We start from the raw sequence: 13,988 nt of genomic DNA, 5'->3' as shown, positions 1-13,988 counted from the left end.
TGATGAAAAATGTTACAATCAATTATATTAGATCAACACTCATTATAAATTATATCAATTATGCAACATTACTCACTCTAACTTCAGTCAAAATAATTTTTAAAAAGTTGTTCACCCAGGAAAAATTAACTACTGTGAATCTCTGGCTTCAGAGAATTCTTACAATTAGCTAAAGCCAGTTCAGACTACTATTCCTAATCATATAGCACCCTCTACAGTTCTCCAGATAAAACTGAAAATATTTCCATTAAAGAATTGTGTTGGCGGCCGGGCGCGGTGGCTCAAGCCTGTAATCCCAGCACTTTGGGAGGCCGAGACGGGCGGATCACGAGGTCAGGAGATCGAGACCATCCTGGCTAACACGGTGAAACCCCGTCTCTACTAAAAAATACAAAAAACTAGCCGGGCGATGTGGCGGACGCCTGTAGTCCCAGCTACTTGGGAGGCTGAGGCAGGAGAATGGCGTGAACCCGGGAGGCGGAGCTTGCAGTGAGCTGAGATCCGGCCACTGCACTCCAGCCTGGGCGGCAGAGCGAGACTCCGTCTCAAAAAAAAAAAAAAAAAAAAAAAGAATTGTGTTGGCTGTTCCCTGTGGCTCATGCCTGTAATGCCAGCACTTTGGGAGACCAAGGCAGGAGGATAACTTGAGATCAGGAATTTGAGACCAGCTGGGCAACATGGTGAAACCCAGTCTCTACTAAAACCACAAAAATATTAGCCGGGTGTGGTGGTGCACACCTCCCAGCTACTCGGAGGTGGAAGCATGAGAATCACTTGAACCTGGGAGGCGGAGGTTGCAGTGAGCTGATATGGCACCACTGCACTCTAACCTGGGTGAAGGAGTGAAACTCTGTCTCAAAAAAAAAAAAAAAATTATGTTAAATTCTTCAACACTTTTTTGAAAAGAATTTTGGGTGTGGCGGCTCACACCTGTAATTCCAGCACTTTGGAAGGCCAAAGAGTACAGATCACCTGAGGTCAGGAGTTCGAGACCAGCCTGGTCAACATGGTGAAACCCCGTCTCTACTAAAAATACAAAAAAATTAGCCGGGCATGGTGGTGCACGCCTGTAAATCCCAGCTACTCAGGAGGGTGAGGCACGAGAATCGCTTGAACCCAGGTGGCAGAGGTTGCAGTGAGCTGAGATCCCGCTGCTGCACTCCAGCCTGGACAACAGAGCCAGACTCCACCTCAATTTAAAAAAAAAAAAAAATTACTAATAAAACTGTGAGGGCTGGGTGCGGTGGCTCACGCCTGTAATACCAACACTTTGGGAGGTCGAGGCGGGTGGATCACCTGCCTGGCCAACGTGGTGAAACCATCTCTACTAAAAATACAAAAATGAGTTGGGCTCGGTGGCAGGAGCCTGTAATCCCAGCTACTAGAGAGGCTGAGGCAAGATAATCGCTTGAATCCAGGAGGCAGAGGTTGCAGCGAGTCAAGATTGCACCACTGCACTAGAGCCTAGGTGACAGAGTAAGACCTTGTCTCAAAAAAAAAAAAAAAAACTGTGAACAGCGAACGATATTCTAGAAGTATTTTCGTCTTTCCATTTTCAAATTATTTTGTTTGTTTGCTTTTTGGGTTTTCTGTCTGTTTTTAAGACAGCCTCTCTCTGTTGCCCAGACTGGAGTACAGTAGCATGATCACAGCTCACTGCAGCCTCAACATCCAGGGCTCAAGTAATCCTCCTGCCTCAGCCTCCTCAGCAGCTGGGACTACAGGCACGTGCCAAGTCGAGCTAATTTTTGTATTTTTTGTAGAGATGGGGTCTCACTATGCTGCCCAGGCTGGCCTCCAACTCCTGCCCCTCAGTGATATGCCTGCCTTGGCCTCCCAAAGCACTGGGATTACCGGTGTAAGCCATCATGCCTGGCTAATTTTCAAATTTTTTATTCCCACCACCTTCTCTAGTTCAATAAGATGAGTCTGTGGGGTTTTTGTTTTATTGCTTTGTTTTGTTTTGTTTTTCTGAGATGGAGTCTCTCTGTTGCCCACGCTGGAATGCAGTGGCATGATCTAGCTCACTGCAACCTCCGCCTCGGCCTCCCAAAGTGCTGGGATTACAGGCGTGAGCCACCGTGCCCAGTCTTTTTTGTTTTGTTTTTTAAAACGGGGTGTCACTCTGTCACCCAGGCCGGAGTGCAGTGGCATGATCACAGTTCATGGTAACCTCGAACTCTTGGGCTCAAGGGATCCCGCGGCCTTTGCCTCTCCTGTAACTGGGACTACAGGGGCATGCCACCATACAGGGCTAATGTTTAAATTTTTGTAGAGGGTAGGCACCAAGGCTTATGCCTGTAATCCCAGCATTCTGGATTACAAAATCCCAAAGTCTGCTGACATTACTGACCCTGTGTATATGGCATAAACACTACTACCCATGTTATACTGCTACAAATACAAATCCATGAGTTCCTCAAGCAATTTCTGAATCCTACATTCTTTCCTATCTTCTTTGAAAAGCACAACACATGCGTAATTGTGCAATCAATATGCTAGTTATTCTACAAAGAAAAAACTGTCTAATCTAAAAGAGATCCTCACAGCCACATGCACTTAATCTACTAGAAAGAACAGGTCTGAATATATTAATATAATAAAGATGATATTCTATTTATGTCAGATTTTAGAAATAGTAAACTATAATCTAAACGTTGATTTATATTAATCACTTGGTTAAATATTATCATACAAACAATAAAATTATCAAATCAATATATTAAATGGCAGGATGGTAGTCACTTTAGTTTTCTACAACCAAAATTTTAAATTCCTTCTTGAAATCTACTTGGCAATGGTTTCCAAATGGCAAGCTATCTGCATCAGACTGTCCTGGAAATGATCTAAAACTGGCAAGTAGATTTCCAACCCCAAAGGATTCAACAGGCTGGGAGTCAAAACCAAAACTACACATTTTTCCCTCAAAGTTCTCCAGGTGGTACTGACCCATAAAACTCCCCACTGTCAAACCTTACCCTTCAAAAATCTTAAGTTACCCTTCAAAACTCTGCTTCCGTCTTTCCTTCCTTCATCAGCCTCCACTCACCTTTCCCCAGTTGTCCAAGCACAACTAATATCTCTGTTCCACCTTACATAACACACTGCTTGTCCATCTCTATCACCCAACTTGCATAATGGACTACAAGCCTTTATTTGCTGCCCCCTGCCCTTTCTTTTGTTTTTGTTTTTGAGACGGAGTTTTGCTCTTGTTGCCCAGGATGGAGTGCAATGGCGTGATCTCCACTCACCGCAACCTCCACCTCCTGGATTCAAGCGATTCTCCTGCCTCAGCCTCCTGAGTAGCTGGGATTACAGGCACACACCACCACGCCCGGCTGACTTTTGTATTTTTACTAGAGACAGGGTTTCTCCGTGTTGGTCAGGCTGGTCTCGAACTCCAAACCTCAGCTGATCTGCCCGCCTTGGCCTCCCAAAGTGCTGGGACTACAGGTGTGAGCCACCAGGCCCAGCCAGGAGAGAGGTATTTTTAAGCTAGTCTTTGTACTATTCTGACTAGGACAGAATATACATACTGTCTTTGGACTAAATTGAACATGCATGTTAAAATGTTTACTGTGAGCAGTAAGATACTAAAACTAAGAACATAGTTTACGACAACAAACTATGGAATGAGAAACAAGATTGTCAAACCCTTGAAGAAGGCAAGAAAGAAAAAATCACATGCACACACAATAAGATAACAAAAATAAATTATAATTTATCAGTAATGACAAGTAAATGTAATAAAACTAAATGCTCTACATAAAAAACTAAGATTGACAGACTGGATAAAAAAGAAAATCCAAAATTATTCTGTTTATAAGAAATGCATATAAAACTCAAGGACATGGAAAGGCTGAAAGCACAAAGATGGAAAAAGTCCTTGTGCGATGGCTCATGCCTATAATCCCAACACTTTGGGAGGCCAAGGCGGGAAGATCACTTGAGGTCAAGAGTTCAAGACCAGCCTGGTTAACAAAGCAAGTCCTTGTCTCTACAAAACAATTTTTAAAATAAAAGTGAAAAAATAAGTTTACAAAAGTAGAAAAAAAAATCTAATCAAAATAAAGTTAATGAAGTTGATGTAGCTATCAGAGAAAAACAGAATTTAGGGCAAAATATTACTAAAAGATGCTGGGCCATCTCATAATTATAAAAGGGTCAACTACAATGGCATGTAATACCATTTATACGCATAAAACAAAACAGACAGAACTACCAACAATTCCACTAGAGTGGAAGATTAACATGTAACTCTCAGTAACTGTTAGCTTAGGAAGACAAAAGAATCTAACAAATTTGATTTAATAGCAAAAATACATTGCCCTTTAAGTGAGTATCACATTCTTTTCAAACGCACACTGAACAAAGACTGACAACGCACTAGGCTGTAAGGCATACCCAAACAAATTTTAAATAACAGGTATGTACCTGACATTCTCTGACCAAGAGCAATTAAGTAAGAAATTGACTTAACATAACAATAACAAAAACTAGAAAAATTCAAGGATGAAAAAAGAAATCATAATGGAAATCAGAAAACGTATAGGCCAGGCCGGGTGCAGTGGCTCACGCCTGTAATCCCAGCACTTTGGGAGGCCGAGGCAGGCAGATCACGAGGTCAGGAGTTTGAGACCAGCCTAGCCAACATGGAGAAACTCCATCTCTACTAAAAATACAAAAATTAGCTGGGTGTGGTGGCGTGCGCCTGTAATCCCAGCTACTTGGGAAGCTGAGGCAGGAGAATCACTTGAACCCAAGATGCGGCAGGTACAGTGAGCCACTGCAGAGATCGCGTTACTGCACTCCAGCCTGGGCAACAGAACAAGACTGTCTCAAAACAAAACAAAATAAAACTATCGTTTACAATAAACAAAAAAGCCAAAAGTTCTTTATTTAGAATAACTAATCAAATTGGAAAGGAAAAGCACAAATATATAAACAAGCAAGAATTAAAAGAGAAAGCAACTACACATGCCTCGGAAAATAAAAAGACATTAAAAGGATAGCAAACAGGGCCGGGTGCGGTGCCTCATGCCTGTAATCCCAGCACTTTGGGAGGCCGGGGTGAGCATATCACCTGAGGTCGGGAGTTCGAGACCAGCCTGACCAACATGGTCTCTACTAAGAATACAAATTAGCCAGGTGTGGTGGTGCATGCCTGTAATCCTAGTTACTCGCGAGGCTGAGGCAAATTGCTTGAACCCGGTGGAGGCTGCAGTGAGCTGAGATCACACCATTGCATTCCAGCCTGGGCAACAAGAGCGAAACTCCGTCTCAAAAAAAAAAAAAAAAAGGATAGCAAACAAATTTATGGTGATAAATACAGCAATTCCAATCCTATACAGATTTCTTCAAGGGACTACAAAAGAGGAAACACTCTTCAGGCCATTTTAGGAGCGCAGCATATCATCATAAATACGCCAATACCAACACCAGATGAGGACAGTGGAGGAAAAGAAATTTATAGGTCAATCCTACTCATGAACACAGAAGAAGAAATCTTAAGATATTTCACATAAGGGAGGTGATGGATATGTTAACTAACTTGACTTAATCATCCCACACTGTATATATATATTAAAACATTACACTGTACCTGCAAATGTATACAATTATGAGTCAATTAAAAATATTAATAAAAAGATATTTCATAAACCAAATCCAACAATGGATGTTAAAAATAATAATAATGATAATAATATACACTGTGACCAAGTTAGGTATCCCAGAAATGCAAAACAGAGTTAACATTAGAAAATAAATAAAGCCGAGCACAGTGGCTCATGCCTGTAATCCAAGCACTTTGGGAGGCTGAGGCTGGTGGATCGCTTGAAATCAGGAGTTCGAGCCTGGCCAACATGGTGAAAGCTCGTCTCTACTCAAAATATAAAAATTAGCCAGGCATGGTGGTGCACGCCTGTAGTCCCATAGTCCCAGCTACTCCGGAGGCGGAGGCAGGTGAATCACTCGAATTTGGGAGGTGGAGGTTGCAGTGAGCCAAGATCATACCACGGCACTCCAGCCTGGGTGACAGAGTCAGACTCCATCTCAAAAAAGAAAAGAAAAAGGAAAAAAAAAAAAAAAGAGGTCAGGCTCAGTGGCTCATGCCTATAATCCCAGCACATTGGGAGGCTGAGGCAGGTGAATCACTTGAGGTCAGATCAAGACCAGTCTGGTCAACATGGCAAAACCCCATCTCTACTAAAAATAGAAAAAGTAGCCAGGCATGGTAGTGTACACCTGTAATCCCAGCTACTTGGGAGACTGAGGCAGGAGAATCGCTTGAACCCGGGAGGCAGAGGTTGCAGTGAGCCGAGATCGTGCCACTGTACTCCAATCTGGGCGACAAGAGCAAAACTCCATCTCAAAAAAAAAAAAAAAAAAAAAGAGAAGACTAAAATAAGAAGAAAAGGAATGATGAAACGATCTAGAAAAGAGAGGCAATAACTAAATAAATCAACCCTATTACATTACCCTCAATTTTTTTTATTACATTGCCCCAAGTATATAGCATGATCTTTTGAGAAGGTATAAAAGAAACCTGGAGGGTGTTTTGTTTTGGTTTGGTTTGGTTTGGTTTGGTTTGTGGCAGGGTCTTGCTCTGTCACCCAGGCTGGATGGAGTGCAGTGCTGTGATCATAGCTCACTGCAACTCTGAGCTCCCAGACTCGATGGATGCTCCCACCTCAGCCTCCTGAGTAGATGAGACTACAGGTGCAGGCCTCCACACATGGATAATTTTTTTTTTAATTTTTTGTAGAGACAGAGTTTCGCCTTGTTGCCCACTCTAGTCTCAAACTCCTGGGCTCAAATGATCTGCTTGCCTCGGCCTCTCAAAGTGCTGTGATTACAAGCATGAGCCACTGCACCCAGCCTGGTGGTCTTTTGTGAAAGGTTTCATTGAATACTGTTGAGAATTAGAAATTTTTCATTTCCCAACCATAATGACAAAGAGAAGAAAACTGACAAAAGACATTTCACATTCACAATTATGAGATAAGTCAGAAGATGAAGGCAAAAAGACACTTTTTTTTTTTTGAGACAGAGTTTCACTCTTGTTGCCCAAGCTGGAGTGCAATGGTGTGATCTCGGCTCGCTGCAACCTCCGCCTCCCGGGTTCAAGCGATTCTCCTGCCTCAGCCTCCCAAGTACGTGGGGTCACAGGTGTGCACCACCATGCCCAGTTCCCAGTTAATTTTTTGCTGCTGTTGTTGTTATTTTTAGTAGAGATGAGATTTCACCATGTTGGTCAGGCTGGTCTCCAACTCCTGACCTCAAGTGATCCACCCACCTTGGCCTCCCAAAGTGCTGGGATTACAGGCATGAGCCACTGCACCCGGCAAAAAGACAGTCTTTCTGTGTTGTTCAATGCAGTAGCCACTAGACAGGAGACGTTTAAATTTAAGTTAATTACAATTTTAGCTCCTCAGATATACTAGGGATATTTCAAGTGCCGTGTGTGCATGGCTAGTAACTGTCACATTGCAAAACACAGATACAGAATATTCCTATTACTGCTACAGTTTTTACAGACTGAACTGCTCTAGACCGTGTCAATCATGGTAAAATGGATCACATAAGTGTCATCTCAGACCTTGAGTCTTCAGATGATGTGTTATATCAGTGGTTCTTAATTTAGGTAATTCTGTCCCTCAAGGGACATCTGGCAGTGTCTGGAAACATTTCTGGTTGCCACAACTGGGAAGCACTAATGGCAACTAGTGGACAGAGGGTAGGGACACTGCTAAACATCCTACAATGCACAAACCAGCCCTCAGCAACAAAAAGTATCCACCCGAAATGCTAATAATGGCAAGGTTGAGAACTCTGGCCCTAAATGAATTTTCTCCAACTCAACAATCAATAAACAAACATACTTCCAAGGAAAAAAATGTGGTAACCTCATTCAGACAGTCATTACACGAGAATTACATCATTACCCAATATTCTGTGACAAGAACCCAAAACAATCTGTTTTGCTGAAAGGACATGTGATATCATTCTTTCATCTTTTATGATTTGTGTGCAAAAAATGCTTGATACAGTTCATAAGTGGGCAAATGCTAAAGGTAGGTGTATACATAAAGTTAATGAAAAACTGTTTTGATCACTCTAATTACCATTTATAAATCTAAAAATGAAAATGATTTGTAACTACAAAACAAAGAATGTTCATCTTCTCTTCATCAATATTGTATGCCACCAGTGTTTTCAAAAGTATTATGAGAGTAAGAAAAAGAACCAGAAGTAATAAGAAGATAGAACCTGTTAAGGATGCATTTAATATCTAAAATCAGTATTTCATTTTGACAGTGGGAATGCAACAACCAGAAATAATGAGTTAGAACCTATAAGAATTATTTGAAATGTGAAATCCGGGGCTGGGCCTGGTGGCTCATGCCTGTCATCCCAGCACTTTGGAGAGGCTGAGGTGGGAGGATCGCTTGAGCCCAAGGGTTCGAGACCAGCCTGGGCAACACAGACAAACCTTGTCTCTACAAAATATGCAAAAATTAGCTGGGCATGGTGGCCCATGCTTACAGTCCCAGCTACCTGGGCAGCTGAGGTGGGAGGATTGCTTGAGCCTAGCAGGTGGAGGTTGCAGTGGGTTGATATTGTGCCACTGTACTCCAGCCTGGGCAAGACAGCAAGACTCTGTCTAAAAAGAAAAAGAAATAAAGAAATGTGAAACCAGTGTTTACAAATCAGAAGAAATATGCAAAGAGCATGGCCAGGCACGGTGGCTCATGCTTGTAATCCCAGTGCTTAGAGAGGCTGAGGCAGGCAGACTGCTTGAGCTCAGGAGTTCAAGACCAGCCTGGATAACATGCAAAACCCTGTCTCTACCAAAACACAAAAATTAGCCGGGTATGGTGGTGTGTACCTGTACCCCCAGCTACTCAGAGGACCTGAGCCTGGGAGGCAGAGGATGGCGTGAGCCGAGATTGTGCCACTGCGCTCCAGTCTGGCCAACAGAGTGAGACCCTGTCTCAAAATAAATAAATAAATAAATAAATAAAGAGCAGGCCATGGGCATTGGCTCATGCCTGTAATCCCAGCACTTTGGGAGGCCAAGGTTGGCCGATCACCTGAGGTCGGGAGTGTGAGACCGGCCTGACCTGACCAACATAGAGAAACCCCATCTCTATTAAAAACACAAAATTAGCCAGGTGTGGTGGTGCATTCCTGTAATCCCAGCTACTCGGAAGGGTGAGGCAGGAGAATCGCTTGAATCCGGGAGGCAGAGGTTGCAGTGAGCCAAGATCGCACCATTGCACTCCAGCCCAGGCAACGAGAGCAAAACTCTGTCTCAATAAAATAAATAAATAAATAAATAAATAACACAAACAGCCACACTCTAGACTTGTGGTGTCTAACACAGTAGCCACTACCACAATGGCTCCCTTACACTAGCCATGTTACAAGAGCTCAAGACACGTGGTTAGGGGCTACGATATTGGAGAGAGCAGATAAAGAACGCTTCCATCAGCACAGGAAGTTCTATCAGCCAGCGGTACTCTAGAAGAAATCTAACTCAACATGTATTTATCAAGCGCTTACTATAAGGTTATCCTGATTTGATGCCATGTTATTTGACACATTAAAGTACAAAATAGCAGCTAACATTTACAGAGCACTTACTATACCCCAGGCACTGAACACTTTTCTTTCAATGTATGTTAAATAATTTAATCTTTGCACTAACTCCCTGAGGTAGCGGTTATTATTTGTCTATTTTTTTAAAAAAGGTGGGGTCTTGGGCCAGGTGTGGTGGCTCACGTCTGTAATCCTAGCACTTTGGGAGGCCAAGGCGGGCAGATTGCCTGAACTCAGGAGTTTAAGACCAGCCTGGGCAACACAGTGAAACCCTGTCTCTACTAAAATACAAAAAATTAGCCAGGCATCGCAGCGGGAGTCTATAAATCCCACCTACTGGGGAGGCTAAGGCAGGAGAATCACTTGAATCCAGGAGGCATAGGTTGCAGTGAGCCAAGATGGCGCCAATGTACTCCAGCCTGGGCAACAAGAGCAAAACTTCATCTCAAGAAAAAAAAAAAAAAAAAAAAGTAGATTTTTTTTTTTAAAACACATGCAACATTCAGGCTGGGTGTGTTATCTCACACCTGTAATCGCAGCACCTTGGGAGGCCAAGGCGAGCGGATCACCTGAGGTCAGGAGTTTGAGAACAGCCTGGTCAACATAGCAAAATGCTGTCTCTACTAAAACTACAAAAATTAGCCAGGCATGGTGGCATGCCACCTGCAGTCCCAGCTACTCTAGAGGCTGAAGCAGGATAATCGCTTGAACCCGGGAGGCAGGGGTTACAGGGAGCTGAAATCACACCACTGCACTCCAGCCTGGGCAACAGATTGAGAGAGACTCCATCTCAAAGAAAATAAAATAAAATAGAAACGCATGCAACAAATTTACTAAAATGGAGTATTAATTTATAGTCTAAAGTTTTATATTATAAAAAATTCAAACTATATTAAAACTATATTAAGCACTCCTTCCATCTGCAATCTCATTCCCTATGTAGCCATTCTTAGAAGTTTAGTATAGGCCAGGCACAGTGGCTCTCACCTGTAATCCCAGCACTTTGGGAGGCCGAGGCTGGCAGATCACCTGTGGTCAGGAGTTCGAAACCAGCCTGGCCAACATGGTGAAACCGTGTCTCTACTACAAATACAAAAAATTGCTGGGTGTGATGGCGCACGCCTGTAATCCCAGCTACTCAGGAGATTGAGGCAGGAGAATCGCTTGAACCTGAGAGGCAGAGGTTGCAGTGAGCCAAGATCGCACCATTGCACTCCAGTCCGGGCGACAGAGCAAGACTCTGTCTCAAAAAAAAAAAAAAAAAAGAAGTTTAGTATATGCCTTCCATTTCTGTTGCTACGCATATAAAAAATATACATAGAACTTTTTCTAGAAAACAGAAATGGGATCATATATTCTGTTCTGCAATTTTTCATCTATTTTGAGTATCTTTCCATGTTCATTCAGATCTTCCCATTAAAAAAAAAACTATCACGTTTTAGATATACGCATTTTTTAAGAGTTCCATAAAATTCCATTATACAGAATACCAGTATATTAAATCAATTTGGTATAACTGGACATTTACGCTGTTTCAATCTTCACTACAGCAAAGTACACTACGGTAAACATTCTTTGTGTATAAGCAAGTATTTCCATAAACTGAATAAATGGCCAGAAGTGAAATAGCTGGGGGTCAGCTATATATTTAAGGCTCTTGTATCAAAAACTTGTAGCATACTTCCCTATACCTTTACAAAGTAAAATACCATTTTATTCTTAGTTCTGCTTCTAGACTATTCTAACTTTCTATTCTTTTCCTATGCCAATGCTAGGTTTCAATTACTGCAGTTTCTGAATACATTGTAACAGTTGCTACATCAAGTCCCCAAATCCTTCATAGACTTCCAGATATATTTTCTAATCAATTAATTTTTCTCCTATCTCCAAAAAGGGTAAGGAGGAAAGAGAGATTTTGATTGACATTATATTCAATTTACAGATTAATGAGGGAGACGCTGCCACCTTAACCGTACTGACCTTTCAGATCAAGGAGCATAGCCTTCATTTTATTCAGATCTTTTATATTCTGCAAATAAGCTATATCATGTTCTTCACAAAAACTGTGCATGTTTCTTATCAGAGCCCTATAATTTATTTCTACAGTTTTTATTTCTAATAGAATGGAATATTTTTTCCAATTTTAAGCTGATCACTGTTGATATAAAGGAAATCTTGCAACCCATTTATTTTTCTTATATCTGGTCATCTTTCCAAAGAACTAGTAGTTCCAACAGTCTTTTAGTTATTTTGCTTAAACTTTTTTTCCGAAATGTTATATCACCTGCAAATAATCATTTTTTGGCTTTTCTTTTCAATATCTGCACTTACTCCCATTTTTTATATTACTGTATCAGACCCTCCAGAAGGTGCTAAATAACAGTTATATTAGGACTCCTGCTTTACTTCTGAGGATATCATCATTTAATACATGGTTTCAGATAACTATTTGTTATCATACTGAGAATTCCCTTCAATCCCTAGTTTATCCAATTGTTTTAATAATAAAATGCTGGCCGGGCGCGGTGGCTCAAGCCTGTAATCCCAGCACTTTGGGAGGCCGAGACGGGCGGATCACGAGGTCAGGAGATCGAGACCATCCTGGCTAACACGGTGAAACCCCGTCTCTACTAAAAAATACAAAAAACTAGCCGGGCGAGGTGGCGGGCGCCTGTAGTCCCAGCTACTCGGGAGGCTGAGGCAGGAGAATGGCATAAACCCGGGAGGCGGAGCTTGCAGTGAGCTGAGATCCGGCCACTGTACTCCAGCCTGGGCGACAGAGCGAGACTCCGTCTCAAAAAAAAAAATAAAATAAAATAAAAAATAATAATAATAAAATGCTGTTAAATTTTAACAACTGCCTTTTAGGCATCTATGGATGATTTCAAATGTCTTTTCGCATTTCTTCTCTGGATCACTGGCTATGTTCCAATTAGTTTGACACAAGTCCAACTGCAAATACACATTTAATTGAACTGAATTTGAAATATAAATTTCCTATTAATTAGCTTTTTTGAGAAAAAGAATTATGTTAGTGTCAGTTTTCTAATATCTAGTGCCACCGCAGGTACTAAAAGACGGGGCTGAAATAAACAAAAATGCATACTTACTATAACGCATCTTTCAAATAAGAAAAGTAGATTCAGTTAATTAAAATTTTCATTTTTATGACATGTGTACTGTGGTTACAAAAAAATAAAGGCAATGTACCTTATACATTGAAGGGCTCAGGAAATATCTACTATATAAATGCTCAAATATTCCTCAAACTCACTGTATCTCCCCAAACTATACTTTCTCAAACTACATTCCCCAAAATACATATCTCTATCTGGGATATCACTTATCAAACTGGAAAATTCAGATTTATCTTTCATGATTCAGCTTAAGGGTTACCTATTCCAAGAAGCCCTTTCTCGGCCCCCATCCCAGCCTGACAGATGTTTGTACCCACTTCTATTATAACATCACCAACCAACACTTGCTAACATTTTTGCCTTTTTCCACTCCTTGAAAAGAAGGTGCTTCTTCTGTCCCCTCAGCACACACAGCAGTGTCTAACATGCTGTGTTTCTATCTACTGAAGAAATGTTCTAAAACAAATCAATGGCCAGAAATTGTATTCCAGATCCAAACTAGCTGTATGACAACAGGCAAATCAGTTACCATCTCTGAATATCAGGTTTTCTTATTTATTTATTTATTTATTTATTCTATTTTTTTGAGACAGAGTCTCGCTCTATAGCCCAGGCTGGAGTACAATGGCACAATCTCAGCTCACTGCAACCTCTGCCTCCTGGGGTCAAGTGAGTCTCCTGCCTCAGCCTCCCAAGTAGCTGGAATTATGGTATAGGCATATACCACCACGCCCAGCTAATTTTTGTATTTTTAGTAGAGGTATGGTTTCACCATGTTGGCCAGGCTGGTCTCAAACTCCTGACCTCAGGTGATCTACCCACTTCAGCCTCCCAAAGTGTTAGCATTACAAGTGTGAGCCACCACGCCTGGCCAGGTTTTCTCCTTTATAAGGTTTAGGAATATCTCATCCTATTTACTTCACAGGACTGATATGAGAATCAAGACAGACAAAATTTTTTCTATAGGACTACAGATGTGCAAGCATTTTAGAAAATATTAACCAAATTCCACTACAATAAAATCTATGAAAACCAGTCATGAGGCTGGGCGCAGTGGCTCATGCCTGTAATCCCAGCACTTTGGGAGGCCGAGGCGGGCGGATCACGAGGTCAGGAGATCGAGACCATCCTGGCTAACACGGTGAAACCCCGTCTCTACTAAAAATGCAAAAAATTAGCCGGGCAAGGCGGCGGGCGCCTGTAGTCCCAGCTACTCAGGAGGCTGAGGCAGGAGAATGGCGTGAACCC

At 41.9% G+C, this 13,988-nt stretch overlaps 1 protein-coding gene across 1 annotated transcript in view; it reads right to left on the bottom strand.

Annotated features, from left to right (window-relative positions):
* The window catches only part of XPO4 (exportin 4), a 111,516-nt gene that overhangs the window by 92,311 nt on the left and 5,217 nt on the right, over positions 1 to 13,988 (bottom strand). The window lies entirely within an intron of this gene.

Source organism: Theropithecus gelada, chromosome 17, assembly GCF_003255815.1.
Source record: "Theropithecus gelada isolate Dixy chromosome 17, Tgel_1.0, whole genome shotgun sequence".
Lineage (NCBI taxonomy): Eukaryota > Metazoa > Chordata > Mammalia > Primates > Cercopithecidae > Theropithecus > Theropithecus gelada.
The sequence above is the reverse complement of the archived record's forward strand: the minus strand, read 5'-3'. Positions and strand labels throughout refer to the sequence as shown.